Source organism: Artemia sp. Qi Xiang Cuo, chromosome 20 (assembly GCF_049724085.1).
Source record: "Artemia sp. Qi Xiang Cuo chromosome 20, ASM4972408v1, whole genome shotgun sequence".
Lineage (NCBI taxonomy): Eukaryota > Metazoa > Arthropoda > Branchiopoda > Anostraca > Artemiidae > Artemia > Artemia sp. Qi Xiang Cuo.
Genome location: NC_142813.1, coordinates 49,081,613 through 49,094,555, shown reverse-complemented (window position 1 = coordinate 49,094,555; position 12,943 = coordinate 49,081,613).

Here is a 12,943-nt window from a genome sequence, read left to right as displayed (position 1 = left end):
TCTGTTCTTAATCGATCGATAAACATGCAAAAGAACCGAGGTCTAAGAGCAAAAATAAATAAAAAGTTTGGATGCTTTTCGGCGAAGTAAGACCTTGGTAGTCTGGTTACCGAAAATAGGTCCATTATGCGTCTTGATTCCCCCTCCTTTCTCTTCATGAAGATTTGAATCTCATATATTTTTTTTTGTAACAGTCTTGTAACCAAATAACATGTCTTCTCTAAGGTGTACACAGAAAGGTTTACTTTGAATAGTTGTATAGTAAAGTTGTTGTAATAAAAAAACAGGCCTGTTGTAAGTTATGAACTCCCCCTCCTCCTGCAATGAAAAGTACATTTTGGATATTTTATTTTTATATTAAAAGTTTGGTAGAGGAAAAAACACGCCTGCTGTAAGTTTCTTCTGTATGAAACTTGAAGTATTGAGACATTCTCCTATCCTTTTTTTTCACAGAACAATTTATTTTGGAAAGTCCGATAATCTGAGTTTGGTAACTAAAAATATGCCCCTACAGAACTTTTCGGTTGCCCCCCTCCTCTTTTTCTTGCGGAAAAATATATTTTGGATATTTCTATTGTATAGTGTTCTGTAGTACTGTCAGTCAAACACTCCAAACTGATTGTTCATGTTTCTCTTGTGTATAGCCTGCTTAAACCTATAAAATATCTGAAAAAGTGCTTTATTTGTAAAAGTAGACAATTTGTTTAGTTTACTATATGCACGTCTTTGTAATTATAATATTTTACTAGGTCTTGTAAGTCTGCAATGTTAATAGTTTCCATGCCTGTACTTGTAATTTAGCTTTATTATTCTTGGCCAGAATTTTCTTGAGTGGTCTTTTTTCAATTACTGTAATATAAAGTTAAAATTTTGTTGTGAAATATTTACTGTGTAAAATACATTTTTTTTTACTATTTTTATGCTGTATTTTTGAAGTGACAGTAAGTGAACATCTAGTTTGCCTTGGTTGATACCCCTTAAGTTTTTCACTCGTATATTTTTTCGATTCTAAATTTATTTGGTTTTTAATGTTTTCATGGATTGAATCTGTGGCCTATATTTCGAGCTGGGGCAGAGGTAGGGGGGGGCAAACTTCAAAATTTTTTCCTACCTATTGACAAAAGATATGCAAGCTTCTACAACCTAGATACAGTGCTATTTACAACTTGGATAAAGTTCTAGATCTAGGATTTTGCGAAGGAGGAGGGGGAAGCTTGTCTATAAAATCAAATTACAGTCTTGTCTTAAGCCCTTATGGCTAAGGGTATCCACAGGTGCGTCGTTTCGGGGGAGGGGGTAGTTGAACCCCAATAATTTGAAGAGAAAAAATTATTATATAGCCCATGCCCCTTGACTATCCGGATATGGACCCCTGTGCCCCCCCCCCCCCCCCCAATAAATATGCTGGAGCTACATCCCTGGGTATCCACTCCGCCTTTTCTTATAGGATTGCAAAAATATGGTAACACGATCAAACACCTGCCGACTATATTATATTTTAAGCAAAGATTCAAATTGGGGAAAATTTCTATTTGAGGGCAAATGAACAGTTTTCATTAAAAAGCCTAAATATTTCTTCTTCATTTTACTTATTCTTCTTCTTTTCTTCTTCATTATACTCCTTTTTTTCTTCATTGTACTTGTTTCACGATACGATATTGGCCCAACATAGCGTTCGAGATCTGATGACATGTGTGACTCAAAGAGGATCTGTCCACTGTTTATGGCTTGACAATCGACAATTGATTTTCAATTTTAGCGTCTGCATTAAGTCCTGAATTTGCCAAACGGCTCCATGTCGGACTTGATGGTAGATAACTGGGCTTTTCTTTGACTGCTAATTCGCATTCCCAACAACAGTAGCGAGAGGTGTTTAATGCAATGCTTCGATATCGCGTTGTCAGGGCGTCGGAGAACGTGATCAAACCATAGGAGGGGATTGCGTTATGATGTCATTTGATATATGGAACTGTCATGGCAAGGGTCCTATCTGGTATTATAGTTAAATCTGATCGGCAACACAATGTTTGCAATTGCGTTAGTGCACATAGCACGCTTTCGAAAGAGCCTGAATAGCAGGTATCAGCAGTTGAACTTTACACAGGTTTTTGAACGCATTTGAACTTTAAGAAGAAGCATAATTCATTGCACTCTTAAACTTGAAAATAATATTAGACTACCTAAATTTCAATAACTTGACGGCTATTTTTAAAATATGACTAAGTTTCTTTCATTAATATCCAATTTGATTAAAATCCAATTTCATTTGAGTTTCTAAAGTATTTTTTAGCTCAACTTCACCATGATTTATGCTTTTTCTTTAGAACGCCGGCCAAATTAAGAATTTGTTGAAAGGTCCATGGTTTAGGACTTATATGGCAGTATGTTGATTCGAGCGGAAGGGTGAATTCACATGCTTCCAAATGTGAAAGCTTAAAAAATGTGTAGGGGTTTCAGAAGGTAGTAGCACAGGGGGAAAATTCATGCTAGTGACGAAGAGCATTCCAAAGGAGCTGGGTAGGGAAATTGCTTGGAAAATGGAGCCATCAAGGGGTAGAGAGAGACTTTAGTGATAGACTTCATTTGATACTGTTAGCCCATAATCGTTTAGTTATTACTATCCTTGAATACTGTAATTTTCTTAAATTGTCTCATAAACCCCAAGAAATAACCTGTTATATTAGCATTACGCAATGGTTTTGTACCATTGAACTTCGGTAAATCAGAAGAACCAATTGAAAATATATGGAGAGGATTTTTTTGTTTGTTTAATGAAGACACAAAAAAAGTTTCTTTTTCAAAATATTGGGAGGGGGTAATTTTTTTTTATCTAGGACACTCAAGTCAATTGCATAATCTAAATCTTGGAGACTTTTACCTTCCCATTTCAATTCCATGTTCACCAAGGTCTTTGCCGGGTTCCTTAGGGCAAAGTCCTCCAAAATAATCCATGTAGACGGGGACAGTATATTGTCTGCTTAACTACTGATTAAACACCGAACCAACTGCCAACATAACTTTCTACCTTAACCGCAGCAATTTTGTTCTGTTATATAATTGCACTGATCGCTTTGATGTACTTAACTGGTATACAGTACAAAGATACAAACTTTACTGAAGCTTTTCTATTGGTTGAATCAAGTACATGCTCTTAATCTTTGAAAATGAGAACTAAAGGAGTCAATTTTTAATATAAGGGTGAAGATTTTGTCGACGCACCCTCTCCCCTTCCTAAAACCACACCATTGTTCTCTTAAACTTTATCTGCTGCATCTCTTAGTCCAGGGGCGGACCCAGTCTTTCGTTCTAGTGGGGGGGGGGGGGGTATTCTTACCGAAAATAGTAGGGGTAGTGTCCTTTTTGTCGCCCAAACAAGGTTGATTTTCTTTTCGCGTTTTAAGTGTTCCCGTTGGTCTCTTACTTAAAAAAAATGAGGTTTCCATATATTACAATAATGCTTATAAAAACTGTACTTGATCAACTGACAACTGTTTACAACAAAAATTCAAGCTTCCTGCCTCCACAGTTCGCAAACCTGTTGATCACCCTGTCAATGCTGATATCGATGTCACGGTGCACATTAAGGAGGGCCAAACCACTGAGTCTAGTTTGCCCCATCTGTGCTCTGAGCCAGGTTTTCAGTTTGTGTAAGGTGGAGAAGCTACGCTCGGCAGATGCCACGCTCACTGGAAGAGATATGAAAATAGAAAGAAGTGACCTGGCATAAGGATATAGGTCTCTATCACATTTCTTGGCAGTTTCTTCCGCTCAAAAAGGAAAAATACCTCCTTCTCTTTTGACCCGAAGCCATCTACTTCTCCACACATGCACTTCTACCAAAACAAGCGTTATGCTGGTAGACAACACGGTTAAACCAAGAAATTGACCGTACATGCTAGAGACCTCTTTGATGGAAGATTGCAGCAAATCATCAGTTCAATTCACAATATTTGATTACAGCAATAAGGTTAATTGGATAGAGTTCGGTATTCTTCTTGAGATTTAGCTCCTTTAAGTCACTTGTGGCTGAGTCGAGCAAAGGTAGAAAAACAGCAAGTTGGTAATGTTACTCAGACGTACTGGAGGGAAGATTATTTTAATTATCCTGGCTTTTTTTTATCCTTGGAACTTCAACAGATAATTGGATTTCACCTGACAATTCTTTTAATTGCTCGAATACTAATGCGAACTCTTCGTCACACGTTTCCCGTCGCTTATCCAGAGCATCTAAAAGATCAGAAACGTGGCCATCGGCAGCACCCAAGTCCAAAGTCTTCTTCTGGAATAACTGACTAAGAGACAAGGTCACAGCAAAAATGCTGCGTAGACACTGAAGGGAAACCACAAATTCTGCACTATGTAATGCTGTCGCAAGCGTCTTCGCCTTTGGAACGGTTACTGATTGACTCCAGTGACTGATGTGTTCCAAAGATTGGATGATTTTTGGAAGTTGAGACACAAACTGCATAAGTGACTCGTGCCGCTTGATCCAATTCGTCTCGCACATTCCCGTGAGCTTAGCTTTCAGAACCTTATTCAAGACGTAATTTCTCTTCGCATATGCATTAAAAAATACAACAACTTCTTTTATAATGCATATAGCATTTTGACAAGGAAAGGTTCAGGGCTTGGTTAAAACAGGGACAACGAGACGCGTATTTAGCTTTTTTTGGAATTTCCACTACAGCACCACAGTTATTTGATACCATCATTGCAAACCCATCCGTCCCGATTCGAACACAGTCAAGTAGATTCAAACCCTTCTCTTCCAAGAAGCTTAGAACTAGCTGGCCAATTACTTTTCCGTTGACAGTTGGCTCTCTGTCTGCAGCAGAACTTTCAAAGGTGGCATTATGAACGTCAACAAAACGTATGAAGTCCTCGCGTCTATGATTACCGAAGACATAGCAGAGAGCTAAACTAAGTAGCGATGAATGTGACACATCTGTTGTCTCACCGAAAATGATGCTGTGATACCTTGCTGTATTTATTATCTCTAGAATGACACCTATGACTTCTTTCGCGCAACACTCAATCAACAAGTTTTGGAGTTGTTTTGCTGATATAGGTAGCATTTTTTCCCGATGTTTTTAGGTGTCCTTTTAATTTACTGTCGCCACTTTCAACACGATAACATAGTAGTTCTTGGAAGTTTCCTTCGTTGGAAAGCGACATGTCATCCAAGCTTAAGCTGACATCATCCCGATGCTCTGTGGAATATTCGACCTTTGCTAAAAAATATGAATGATTCCAGAATCGAAGGTTAAGCCACTATCTGTTTTTTGTTACTTACTTCATTCGCTGTTCATTAACGCGGTTTTTTACAGATTTGTGCGGAGAATGGTAGGCTCTTAGCAACGACTTTGCAGCTTCTACTGTGTCACGATGGTACTGGGAAGTATCATGTACTGTCAGGTCTCCATCTTTTCCCAGTAACTTAGCAAATTTTTTGACAGGCTTTGTGACCAGCTTTTGTAGGACAACCTGTCTGTTTAAACCCCCGCTAGCCCAAGTTACAAATGAGGGCAGTATTTGCAAAAAAGGCCTTTCTGGGCAACAGAATATACAAGCCAGTTGAATATCCGCAAATTAAGAACCGTTCAATTACCTTTTTTCATCTTTCTCCCGCTTCAAATGAATAGAATGCGGCATTTGGTATCCAATCGGCAGTTTCCATGGTCTCTCCAGAAGCGCGCACTTTATTCTGTCGTCAATGGCATGTATGGCACCGATGTGGATCCCAATATTGTTTTCTGGACACAGGATAGGGGTCGGGGGTGTTGTTGGATGATCAATCTGAACGCTTACGGGTCCGGACTTCGTCCATGTTCGCCACTTCCAAAATAACTTAATTGAAAAGCTACTTCCAGTAGTTACAGTTACACTACCAGTTCTGCTCATTCCACAGCTTTTCCTCCACTGCCGTTTCCTCCGCGAGAAATACTCGAGGAGGAAACCGCAGTGGAGGAAAAGCTGGGGAATGAACGTAATGTAAAAAGGTTTTAGAGTCTAGTTACAGTAGTTAGAACATGCGTTAATGCAGACTTCCGTAAGTGCAGTAAAACAAAAACCAAAAAATTACAGCCCGTCTAGGGGGGGACCCCCTCCCTGGATCCACTGATGTCTTAGTCTAAAAAGTATTATCATGCTAAGTCTTTTGCTTCCTACAGAAATGAAGCTAATGTCTCTATAGTTACCCCAGTTATTTTGATAACTTTACCTATAAAGACCTTTAATTGAAGTTTACCTAAAATCACTAGGCTCTTCCCCTTTTTCAAAAACCATGTTCATATTCTTCAGTAATTTATCTTTAACTTCGCAGCCGCAACAGTTCAAAAACTTCAAACAATCAGCATATGAGAAATTATTATTTTAATCCTTTTAATATTCCCTCTAACTCCTCGCAAAACAGATCAGCTTTCACTTCCAAGTTATTGAAAAATTCTCAGTGCGATAGTTCAAGACGCTTAAGCAGCATTATCTGCAGAAGAACTGCCGGATAAAAGTCTTGCTACGCTAGATCTCATCTCGTCGAACAATATTGAGCCATACCACAGGCCACGACAAAGCCAAGCCGCTGGTGAAAACAAACCATCTGGAGTTCCATACTGCAGCAACACTAGGGTTAACACCTTTATTAAGCAAATTGTAAGCATAGAAAAATTTTGGGCTTTAGAAATGAGTATTTTTTTTTATCAATCTATGATGAGACATCTTTCCAGATTTACATTTTTGCTTTGTTGACCGGTTATTTCATGGAAGCATCTGCTCTTCTTAGTTCAATTTGTTCGTATGGAACTTCTTCCTCGTTTTTTCTTCAACTTCATAGCGTCAGCACACTTTTCGTTCTACCATACCTTTTCTGATTTTTTCCCTTTTGTGTTGGGGTCAGGATTTTTTTGTTCTAAATATAGTTTTTTCCAGTTGGTTTAAAACTTTTTGGGTTGTTGCGATTAACTTTAGTTTGGTTACTTTCGCCAATTAAAAAAATCGTAAATCGTTTCATATAGATATTTCCTAAAAAGCTTCAAGTCAGCCAGCCAAGTTTTAAACAGCTATGTGCGACTTGTAGTACTCATCATTTAGGTAATTATAAAAAATACACGGTAATTATAGGTAATTTAGGTAATTATAACTATAAAAATATAAAAGATACACAGTTTGTTTGAAGCTTCGGCATCTTATCCATTAAAATTTCGGTTACATACATACTGAGCCCATTTGAATATCAGTGGTAGCAGAGCTTCCTGTTCTCATGTCAAAATGTGCTTCAAGGTTAAATAAAGCAAAGAGGGCAACACTGTCGATCTCAGCGATTATTCGCTCAATGCTGCGTCCTATTTTGTTTAACGTTAAAAGTGTTGCCAAAGAGAATTATCAGCTTTAAAATCACCAACAAATACCAGGATCGGCAGCCATCAGGTCTTACAATCTGATTTGAATGATTTTTATTTATTTCTAATGAATATAAAAAGGGTATTTTTCAAAATTAGAGGATGGGTGGGGGCTAGACCGTTTACAGGGGGAGCCCCCCCCCCTCAAATTTTTGTCTGACTCTTAAAACAGTAACAAAAAGGCATATAAAGAAAATTGATGCGTTTTATAAAGTTTTTATAATCCCCCCAAAAAATAAACTTGAGGGGGGGATTCTTATTTTATCAATGACAACACCAAAAAATAGGTATAAAAAAATTTTTAGGGCACAGGTAATTGCCCCCTGTCCCCCCTACTATGGGCAATTTTGATTACAATTAATTAAAAAAAACTTTTTCCACAAAATAAGTTTTTCAAAGAAAAGTAAAGAACTCCATTAAACAAAAAATGAGCAAAAATAAAATCAGATAGTCTACCAAGCGTGAAACTACCACAAATCAGCATCGATAAAAAAATGAAACCCAAAACGAACAGAAATTACAATATAATTTAAAGAAATAGAACATAATTTGCACTTTACTGAAAAAAATATCAATGTTTTTACTTTTATAACTTTAATAAATCAAATCAAACAATCAATGAATCAATCATTTTATTAATACTAAACTGTATTACAAACGTAAAGAAAAATTATTTGGCCCAAGAAGCTTGGCTTGTTGTGGGAATTAAAACACAATAATAAATCACTAAAACAACCATAAATATTACTATAAATCAAGCAATATATATTAAATAAAGATTAAAGATAATAAAAACTACCATACATTAAAAAAAAAAAAAAAAAAAATATAATAATAACGATATATAAGGGAATAACACAAAAGGAGAAACACTAGGAAAAGAGAAAACAGGGAAAATAAACGACGGAGAGAAAAATTACTAAACTGGAAATACACGACGAATAACTGCCTTTGCAGACAGAAATAACGGGACATCCGGTGAGATTGAATTCCATAATTGAATTGATTTATAAACAGGAGACCTATGGGCTGCTGTAGATGAACGTTTGGGCAAAATAAGTCTACGAGAAGAACTACGTAAAAAAGTAGAGTACCTACCTGAGCCTGTCCGTGAAAAAAATTGCTGCAGAGGCGGTGGAAGTGTACCTAGAAAATCAGAATGTGCTAAATAAAGATTACTTTTACCCACAATACGATCCAGTAGAGCTATTCCAGTATCATTATAAAGATCAGAGGAAGGGTAAAGCTGAGGGAGAAGAAAAGTAGCCTTCACTGCCCTATTTTGGGCTCTTTGAAGTGAGCAGAGAAGAGATTTATTAGTATTACCCCAAACAGAGCAGCAATAAGACAGGTAAGGAAAAATAAAAGCATAATAAAGAGATAGCATAACATCTGGGGGAAGAAATGAGTCAAACCGGTGCAGCATTGAAGACTGACGGAAGATGAAGGAACGAGTGTGAGTTATCTGAGGATTAAAAGAGAAAAGACAGTCAAGATACACACCAAGAAATTACACCATAGCAGCTTGCGGTATAACATCATTCCCATAAGTCAGGATGATTGGCTCCCTTACCTCTCTCATACGATAAGGGGTCCTGAAGTGTACAATGGCACTTTTTTGACTTTTGAGAGTCATACCATTTGACCAGCACTATTCTTTCACTTTATCAAGGAGACCTTGAGCTAGGAAAGTGGCAGATGACAGGTCTACTGCAGGAATGGAAAAGCTACTGTCATCAGCAAAAAGAATAGGGTGCACAAGAGGATGAAGATCATCAACAAGATCATTAATGTAAATTACAAACGAAAGTGGTCCAAGCACATAGTCCTGTGGGACACCCTTCAATATAGGCAAAGTAGTGGAAGAATTAACATTAACTGAAACATACTGAGATCTTCCCGACAGATAAGACCTTAACCATTCTAGTGGGACTCCATGTACTCCAAATGAAGATAGTTTAGACAAAAGAACAGAGTTGTCAACCATATCAAAGGCCTTTGAAAAGTCAAGAAATAGACCCAAAACACACAAGCCCTTGTCCAGATTAACACGCACAAACTCTGTTGCATCTGAGAGTGCATACGAGGTAGAGAAAGTGGGACGAAAACCATACTGATGGTTAGTTATGAGAGAATTTCCTGCAGTCGTATTAGTACTAAAAACAAATGAAGAGAGTCTACTATACACTACTCTTTCAACAACCTTAGAGATGACATGAAGAAGAGAAATGGGTCTATAATTTGAAATTAGAGATGGATCACCTTTTTTATGTAAAGGTAAAACATTAGCAACTTTAAATAAATGAGGGAAAACACCAGAAGAAAGAGAGAGGTTAGTTATGTGTGAGAAGGGGTTAGAGACAAACTGACCAATTTTTTTAAGAACATTATTGCTCAAACCAAAACCATCTATAAATCTCAATATCACTGCATGGGGAAAGGAAAAATGACTTTTCTGCTATGGGAAAACTACTTACTCTATTCTTGGGTTGAATGGGAACTGATTACTAAATATCAGTATATGTATATTAAACTGACAATGCACATTCTTTTGTATTTTTTTCAGTAATGTGCAAATTATGTTCTGGCTTTGGGAAGGCATAGGGGTTTTGAGCCCAACTTATGTTAATTTCTGCTCGTTTTGAGTTTGACTCGGTTATTCATTGCAATTTCTGTTCGTTTTTTTTTTATTTATCGATGCTGATTTGGGGTAGTTTCACGCTTGGTAGATCATTTGATTTTTGCTCATTTTCTGTTTAATGGAGTTATTTACTTTTCTTTGAAAAACTTATTTTGTGGAAAAAGTTTTTTTTTTATTAATTTCTGTTCGTTTTATATTTACATAGTCTTTCGACTATTCGACTATTAAAAATCACTTTCGACTATTAAAAAGGGCACTAGGCCTTTCGATTTCTAATCGAATAAGCCCTTTTTGAGTTTCTACGACAACACTTCCTGTAAACACCTTATATGCCCCCAGGGCATAAATTACAACCCTTACCCTAAGGGCGGTTAGGGTGGTTGTCATCCTCTAAGACCTAATTTCCAAAACTTTCAACTACATTAAACAAAATGGCTATCTCAAAATTTTGATTGGATATGTCTGGGAAAATGGTGGGCGTGAGAGGGGCGTAAGTTTTTCTCCAATCACTTTCAACTATTAAAAAAGGTACTATCCCTTTCAATTTCCAATCAAATGAGCCCCTATGAAGTTTCTACGACAACGCTTTCAATAAAAACCTTATATACCCCAGGGGATAACTTACAACCCTCGCCCTGAGGGCTGGGGGGGAGGGTTGTCATCCTCGAAGACCCAATTTCCAGAAGTTCCTACTACGTTGAACAAAATGGCTATCTGAAAATTTTGATTGGATGTGTTTGGGGGAATAGTGGGCGTTAGAGGGGGTTAGGTACCCTCCAAACACTTTCAACTATTAAAAAGAGCACTAGCCCTCTCAATTTCCAATTAGATGAGCCCCTTTTGAAGTTTTTACGACAACTCTATCATTAAAAACCTTATATGCCCCAAGGGCATAACTTACAACCTTTGCCCTGGGGACTCTAGGGGTTTTGTCATCCTTAAATACATAATTTCCAGAACTTTCAACTACGTTCAACAAAATGGCTATCTCAAAACTTTGATTGAATGTGCTTGGAGAAATGGTGGGCGTGAGAGGGGGGTTAATTACTCTCCACTTACTTTCGACTATTAAAAAGTGCAATTTCACTTTCCAATCAAATGAGCCCCTTTTGAAATTTCAACTTTCTATATAAACCTTATATGCCCCCAGGGCATAACTTACAACCTTTGCGTTGAGGGTTCTGAGGGGATTATCATCCTAAAAGACCTAATTTCCAGAACTTTTGACTACGTTGAACAAAATGGATATACCAAAATTTTGATTGGATGTGCCTGGGGAAATGGTGGGCGTGAGAAGGGGGTTAGTTGCCTCTGAATCACGGCCAAATACGATAAGGGAACTAGTCTTTTCCGTTTCCAAATTAATATGTTGTGTTCGAAGTTTTTACAACACTGTTTTCAAGAAAAACTTCACATTTCCACAGGGCACAGCTAAAACCCCTTGTCCTGAGGGTTGTGGGGTGGGGGGATGGGTTGTCATCCTTGAAGACCTAATTCCCAAAACTTTCAACTATGTTGAATAAAATGGCTATCTGAAAATTTTGATTGGATGTGTTTGGGGAAAAGGTGGATGTGAGAGGGGGCTGAGTTGCCCTCAAATCACTTTCGACTATTAAAAAGAGCACTAGCCCTTTGAATTTCCAATCGAATGTGCCCTTTTTCAAGTTTCTACGACAAAAATTTCAATAAAAACCTTATATGTCCCCAGGGCATAACTTATAACCCTTGCCCTGAAGACTGTGGGGGGAGTGTTCTGCTCAAAGATGCAATTTTCTGAACTTTGAACAGCGTGGAACAAAATGGCTATCTAAAAATTTTGATTGGATATGTTTGGGGAAATGGTGGGAGTGGAAGGGGTGTTAGTTGCCTTCCAATCACTTTTGACTATTAAAAAGGGCACTAGCCATTTCAATTTCCAGTCGAATGAGCCCTTTTTGAAGTTTCTACGACGAAACGTTCTATGAAAACCTCATATGCCCCCAGGGTGGCGTAAAGAACGATGTGGGCACAATGTATTATTTTTTTTCCATACCCGGGCACATCGTATCGAAAGAGTTGTCGTAGAAACTTCGAAAAGGGCTAATTCGATTGGAAATTGGAGTGGCTAGTGCCCTTTCTAGTAGTCAAAAGCGATTGGAGGGCAACTAGCCCCCCCCACTCCCGTAATTCCCCCAAACACATCCAATCAAAATTTTGAGATAGCCATTTTGTTCAGTATAGTTGATATCCACATAGAAAATATGTTTTTGAGGAGGACACTCCCTCACAACCTTCGGGGCAAGGGTTTTAAGTTATGTCCTGAGGGCATATAAGAACAATTTTCGCACAATGTATCGTTTATTGTTTTTTTCCTTTAGATCCGGTCACTTCGTATCGAAGAAGTTGTCGTAGAAACTTCGAAAAGGGATCATTCGATCTAAAATTGGAATGGCGAGTGCCCTTTTCGATTTCCAATAACAGCTGGAAAGCAAAAGACATCTTTTCCACACCCACCCTTTCTCGACTCACATCCGATAGAAATTTCGACACAACCATTTTGTTCAGTATAATGGTTTTTCAGAGAGAAAGTATATTTTTGACGAGGTCACTCCCACACAACCTTCAGGGCAAGGGTTGTAAGTTATGCCCTGAGGGCATATAAATTTATTTATAGAAGGTGCTGTCGTAGCAACTTCAAAAAAGGCTCATTCGATTGGTAATTCAATGGGCTAGTGCCCTTTTTAATAGTCGAAAGTGATTGAAGGGCAACTAGCCCCCCCCCCACTCCTATTATTTCCCCAAACACATCCAATAGACATTTGGAGAAAGTCATTATGCTCAGCGTAGTTGATTTCCAGATAGAAAATATGTTTTTGAGGAGGACACTCCCCTACAACCCTCGGCGCAAGGGTTGTAAGTTATGCCCTGG